This window comes from Vidua chalybeata, chromosome 1 (genome assembly GCF_026979565.1).
Source record: "Vidua chalybeata isolate OUT-0048 chromosome 1, bVidCha1 merged haplotype, whole genome shotgun sequence".
Lineage (NCBI taxonomy): Eukaryota > Metazoa > Chordata > Aves > Passeriformes > Viduidae > Vidua > Vidua chalybeata.
The window spans coordinates 140,619,691-140,626,391 of NC_071530.1; the positions used below are offsets into that span (position 1 = coordinate 140,619,691).

At 40.4% G+C, this 6,701-nt stretch overlaps 1 long non-coding RNA gene across 3 annotated transcripts; it reads left to right on the forward strand.

Annotated features, from left to right (window-relative positions):
- The first annotated feature begins 1,605 nt into the window (after positions 1–1,605).
- Positions 1,606–6,410, forward strand: LOC128794077 (uncharacterized). Of its 3 annotated transcripts, none has more exons than XR_008432981.1 (4): positions 1,606–1,740; positions 1,830–1,953; positions 3,923–3,993; positions 6,373–6,410. It is a non-coding gene; the product is annotated as an uncharacterized LOC128794077 (long non-coding RNA). The 3 variants fall into 3 exon arrangements; XR_008432979.1 differs by lacking the exon at positions 6,373–6,410 and adding an exon at positions 5,066–6,348; XR_008432980.1 differs by lacking the exon at positions 6,373–6,410 and adding an exon at positions 4,116–4,175.
- The last annotated feature ends 291 nt before the right edge of the window (positions 6,411–6,701 follow it).

Below are 6,701 nucleotides of genomic sequence, written 5' to 3' on the forward strand. Positions count from 1 at the left end.
AAAGAGAGTTTACAGGTGCACATGAGAACTGAAGAGGCTCAGAGTGATGGTAACTTATGTCTGTGGCCTCAGAGGGAGGTTTCAGCCCTTTGCCCCTCTCAGCTTTTTGTCCATTGCCAACCCAACAAAGAGTTGCAAATAGTTTTCCATGTGCTGGTGCTTTGTCAGCCCTCTACAGCTCCAGTGCCACTTCTGCCCTCAAAAGCAGAGTGGCCTTTCAGCTGAGATCTGTTGGGAATACCTGAGTTTGGAATATGGAGTGTGTTAGCAGCCTGGTAGTGCCTATTGTGATATCATCCCTCTTAGGCAAAAGACTTGTCTCTGTGGTCTCCATTTATAGCTGAACAGGTGGGAAACCGGAATGCCAGACTTTCTTTGCAGAAATATTTCAGTCTCATTCAAAAGATGGTGTTCTGTGCAAAGCAATGAAAAACAAAGGATGCTACATTAGATTTACCTGTGAAGAAGAACCTGAAGACAAAAGGTCACTAAAAATGAAAAGGATAATTCTATAAATACAATTTTGTATCAAAGCAAATGATGCTGTGACCATCAAGACTTGCTTCCTGTCAAGTTTTACTCCTGTGATGTCTACTAAGGGTTGTGGCTCTGCTGATCTCAGTTAGGAAACTCATTTTAGTCATCTTTTGGACACTGTTTCAGGCAGTGCTTGAAATACCTTAATATTTTGGAAATTTCTCTATCACTCTTATTAATTTCATAGAAACTGGCATGGGAGTTAAAAAACACTGACCAATTAGAAAAAAAAAAAAGTTAAAATAGAGGAGGTAAAAACAACTTGCCAGAAGTTAAACAGACAAAATAAAAAACACTTTTGAAAAAATACTCTTAAAAATTAATTAGAAGTGCCCATTGCAGTCAATCCCCTTTCATATCCCAATATCTTAGCTGGTTTTTGCCTGTGTAATGGAATATCTACATTTTTAAATGCCAATGAAGTTTAACAACTCTTAGTCACAGGGAGTTGCAGGCAATTAATAATGATTCTGGCATAGTGAAAGCTTCCTCTTACAAATATTTTCACTTTTTTCCATCATTAATCTTGGATGATCTGTCCACGTCTCTATCTTCTCTCTTCCAGGAGCTGGTCTTCCCCAGAGCAGCTCAGCAGTTGTGTGGGCTACTTGAGCTGGCTGCAGCAGGGAGGGCAGGGCTGCACAGTGCTCGGAATCCTTAGCATGTGTCTGCTGCAGGGAACCCCCATCTCATTTGGTGTCATTTGTTTTGTCATCTTCTGGGTGGCTGGCCAAACCCCTCAGCAACTGGGCATTGTTTCGGTAAATTAAGTCAGGAACCAAATTCCCCAAGGTGTGGAGGTACGTAGAGCTCATTCGTGGTGACATGTTACACTTGCTCATCTCTAGCTCTTTCTCAGAAACAGAGAGGAATAACTCATTGAAGCAAAATCTAAAAGGGTTTTTAAAAATATTTTTTACCTTACTTTCTGTCTTCCTCTGTTCCTACAGAAACCAGGAGCCCCTCTGATATTTATTTCCCCATTTCTGTCTTGATGGGGGATAAGCACCCAAGCAGCACCTTGTGTGGTGCAGAGTTAGGCTTGTCTTACTGTACATGTCACAAAAGGGGCTCGCAGGCATCTCTACAGGGTATAAATAGCCCTGAGGCCGTGCTTAAGTGTCAGTTCTCTTTCTGCTTGTGTTTCTTGACTATATGAGCACCTGTGGGGCTGCCTCTGACTTGGCCCATGTAGGTCTCTAGGTAAGTCCTGGAGGTTTGGGGGAACACTTCCCCACAGGGTGGATGGGCTCCAGCACTTTATGCCTGGCCAAAACCTTCTATGTCCATAGGCTAAGTCTTCATATGACCTCTGCTCAGCAGGCTGGAGCGGAGTGGCTGGAGTACTTTTCTAGGAAAGCCCATTGCTGTTCAGCAGAGGAGAAATGCAATGTGAAAACCTGAGCTCAGACCAAGGTCCTGACAGTAGTTTCCACACTCTAGGCTGAATCTATTTGGTAATTCAGGTATCAGGCATGGGATGATCCTTTCCTCCTGGTCCCAGGTGTCCTTGGGTGTCCTTGGGTTGGGTGGACTCAGCCAAGTGCACTCTTAACTGCCTGCTCTGCTCCCTTTCACCTCCACCCAAGACAGGTGGAGGAGAGCAAGAGAAGCCTCTCCCCTGTGGTGGGGTGTCCCATCGACACCTGGCATGGACAGGGATAGTCAGAAACCACTGGAAACGGAGCAACCTGGGAGGAATCTGCTCCCTCACACAGCTGCTATTGCCTAACGTGAGCTTTGCACAACACAGTAATTGCTTCCAACTGACTCACAGCAGAGCTGGCGAGGGAAAGTTCACGTCAGGAAGGGCGTGAGGCTCCTGCGTCGGGGACACGGCATCACAGAGGTCCCCAGATGGCAAAGGAGCTGGGCAGAGAACAGCAAGAGGTGGTTCTCCACCGAGAGTCCCAGGGAGAGCCCTGAGTAAGAAACACAACCAGACCCCTGCTGTTCCGAGAAAAGGAACACAGCAGATCCCTTTCTCTGCATTGTGTGTGGAGGGCTCACTCCTCTGTCCAGAGAGGGCACTCTGATTGCAGATATTTTAAGAAATCTGCAGAGGCAACTGATAGCATGGTTGATTGTAAACTATTACTAATAATAACTAAGAGCGTTTCTTACCTTTGATCTAAGCTGTGAATATTATATGAACTCAAATCAACAGTATTTGAAAATATTTGAAATCTGTTAAAAACAGACTCACACTTTTCTCTTTGTCTGGTGCTACTGGCCAAAAACATTATCAGTCCTTAATATTGTATCCATTAAAAAGAGGATAAGTGACAACATAAAGGCAATATGCATTCAGTCTTTATTTACAGAGGCAAACATTAGGATTTACTCATTCTTGGTCTGCATTTGTTGTAGCCCTACTTAAACTGACAGAGTGAAACCAGGTTTCAGATGCACTGTGATCACCCTACAGCTATAATGTAACAGTTTTTTGAGTGAGATGAGTTTTGAGAGACAGGATTTTTTTCACTAGAGTTGTGATTTCTGACACTACCCTTTCCAGAGATTTATAATATCAGTGGGATGGTGCTTTCTTTCTTTTCTTTTACTTTTTTTTTTTTTTTTTTTTTTAACTGGTTTATATATGAAAGAGGCAGTGCCCTTTTCTTTTATTTTCTGTTCTTTTTGCTACAGCTCACTGGCTGCTTCCCTTTTTTCCCAGCCTTGTAGTATTTCCACCCTCCTCTCCCTTCCCCCAGTCTACCACAGTGTCAGTGAGAAACAAAACTGCTGAAACCTGAGCTTTCTGGCTAGAGAAGATGAAGAATGAGAGGAGGTGGTAATTAAACCCTCCCCCATATTATTCATGCAAAGGAATTGTCTTTGAACACCACTTCATCCTGGGAGCCTCTCTGAGTTCAAAGAGAAAGTTGAGTTGTTGTCATTCTGGGGCCATAATCTAATCACGGTGTCCCCCTTTGATTTAAAAATCTTCTTAGGAGGTGGCAAATATCTCTCTCTGTCTACCCTTTCATATTTTATTTTTAATTTTTAGTCTTAAGAATGTAGTTCTTTTTTGTTTTGGCATTTTTCTTGTCATACAGAGTGTTATCAAGTTAGACTGGTTCCTGTCACTGGCTATGGTTTAAGAGATCTAATCCTTTAGCAGTATCAAGAACAGAAAAATTTTCCTCTCTGTAATTGCAGACAATACTCTATATGCAGGATAAGACCAAAAGGCTCCCCAAGAGCCTCCATCTTCCAAGGTGTTTCCAGATTCATGCTTTCAGAAGCAGCTCTGGTATAAGTGGTGCTTCTTGGGACAGACATCTACCATCTACTGGGACAGATTTACCATTTTTAATCACTTGGCAGCTAAAGAGCACTGAATGTGTTTCTTCATTCTCTTCTTCTCCTGTTTGCTCTGAAGAAGCCCAGCAAAACATCTCTAAACATCAGTCCATTTCCACAGAGACCACAAATGCTGCCACTGAAACACAGGTATGTGCCCACACATAGAAAGTAGGACACAATGATCTTAGCAGACTTTTCCTTTTCAAGGTTATTCATGATATGATTCTCTGATACACACATTTAACATGCTTTGTGTTTTTCCTTGTGAGGGCTGTTCTGCATCAGGAACTTGAAGATAAAAATCATCCATTATGGTTTCTGAGATTTTCAAGTAAAAGCTCCAGTGTTACTCAAGGGGTTGGTGAGATAGGGCCTATTCCCACTTCCACCAGTAATGTTCCTCCAGATGATGTCCACCCTTGCTGTCAGAATTTATTAGGTCTGTTCAGGGCACACATACTTGTTCAAGGTGTCCCTGCAAATTCTTGCAAAGTTCAGAGTCTGCAGATAAAGGCAAAATTAAGTTGCGGTCACTGCAGGCTGGGGTGTTTCTGACCACATGCAAGTGTTTGCATGGTGAATCTTGGCTCCCTGGCAGTGTAGTGATGCTGAGGGATTGCCTGTCCAATTGTAAGTGTGAGCACCTGGGCTGTGTGTCTTGTCTGAGGCAAGATTTCAGGACATCTGAACACTGCCCTTTAATTCTATTATAAAAAATGTAAAAAAAAAAAAAAAAGGATACTTATGTTGTGGATAATAAAAAAACTTCAGAAAAAAATAAAAAAAATCAATAATAAGAAAAATAATGACATAAAGTAGATTTCCCTGTCAGTTTAAAGCTTTCAACACATGGTGTCATTTCAAAAACACCAAATGCTAGTAGCTCCCCTTAAGCCCATATGGCTCTGCTCAGTAGACACACTTAAAAAATCCTTACCCTTTCTTTAGATATCTAAATATACACCTGCCACACTTATTTTTAACATCTTGTCTTAGATTTTTGGTTCTAACAATTTTTACATACAGATTTACAGAGGAGTGATAATTTCTTCCAATCTGGTCAAATCTCTTTCGTGCTGCTTATATTATCATTTTAAAAGCTGCTAAGTAGTTTTTGAATATACATCTCATATTTGAGTTCATCTCTGCTAACTTTGTATATCTAAGTATTAGATATTGAGCCCAAGATGGTCACTTAGATTCTCTCACTTTTCAACAGAGAAACATAGGCACTGACAATGGCTGTTCATCCCTTCCTGAGGTTGCTTGGACAACTATTTTGTGAGGAATCTGGAGTGATAATTTTTAAAGTGCCTAATTCTTAGGCAGCTAAATGAGAAGAAGCTTATCCTTCATACCCTTCATTAAGAACTGAACCAGTTCAGCTAAAATGCTGCATAATTATTACATAAACTATCTGATATTCCCAAATGCCAGTGGGGCACAGCTGATAAATCTCTGCCTTGTTTCCTGCTTCCCACGTGAAAATGGCCAGGCTAAACACTGGCTGGTTTTGAATTAGAGCAGCAAGAAAGGAAGATCACCTGAGAGATGCCTCCCTCTGTGTAAATGTGTACTCAAATACACAAGAAAATAATATGAAGGAGAGCTGATTTTGCAGTAGTCTAGTTAGAGATTAGTATTTGTATTTTTTAGATAAGCCCCTTCATATAGCTGAATAGCTCTTTTTTCTGGCAAACTGGTAAAGCTTGTCTTTTTGTGTGAAATACACCATAACTTGCACAATGAGGTGAAAGTCTCATAAACAGACAGTTTGAAAGAAAGTAGCTGTCTTTTGCTAAACAGATGTGGGGTCAATTTCAGATGTCAATAATAAAAAAATAAAATGCTTGACAACAGGGAAATAAATAACTGAAAAAGAACATGGAAATTCATAATTTTCTGTAAATTAAGCCAGGCTGTTAGAATCACAAATTCTGTATTTAGTAACAGATATTGCAATTCTGTGGAAGCTGGTTGTCCTTCTCTTAGGTGATGTTTATCTGCACAAAATACACATGGAAGGATACCAAAGTGTGGTTCTTGAATATCTCTGTAATTTTATGTTGGTCAGTTTACAGACAAATTCAGGATGCCCTGACCTAATCTGAATGAACTCAGGCTATATAAAATCACATAAACATCCACAGTAGAAAAAGCGGTATTCTGTTTAGAATAAAAACAAACCACAGCCAAATCACCCCACTTATAATCGCTACCCCAGATTTCTGGTTTCCATTCATAAAAGCCAAATGAATGAAAAGGCCAGGTTATTGAGGTGGCTTCCTGAGCCACACTTCCAGCATAACGTGACAAAGGCTGAATTTGTTTAGAATTGGTAGATTCAGTGACTCCTAATCCAAGTTGTGTGTCTGGTTCCTTAAAATGACCACCACAACTATGATCAGCAATTGCATCAACATTAGACAATTTTGCGATGTGTAATGTGGCTTACATCTGTGGCTAGAAGGCAGGAAAAACTAATTTAATAGTCACTGTTTTGCTTTTTTTTTTTTTTTAAGGTAGAAAGCAATGTAAAAGCCTTAAATAAAAGGACCTCAAACCACTTATCTTTCCAATTGTGTTTATTTGTTTCAAGAACAAATAAAAAATGGCTAAATCTTACCATTATTTTTGCTGACCATTATTTTTATATATTGGGTATGTTTCCTTTGTGCTCCACTCTTTGTGATTAACACTGCCATAAAGAAAGCAAAGCCATGATTATTACTACTGAAACTGGAGAAGAAAATATCTCCTGATTGAAGTAAGGAGAAAGTTTCACAATACACCATGGCAATTCATTGTGTAACTTGGAGCAAGCAGCTTTAAATTTGAGTGGAGGGTTATGGGGC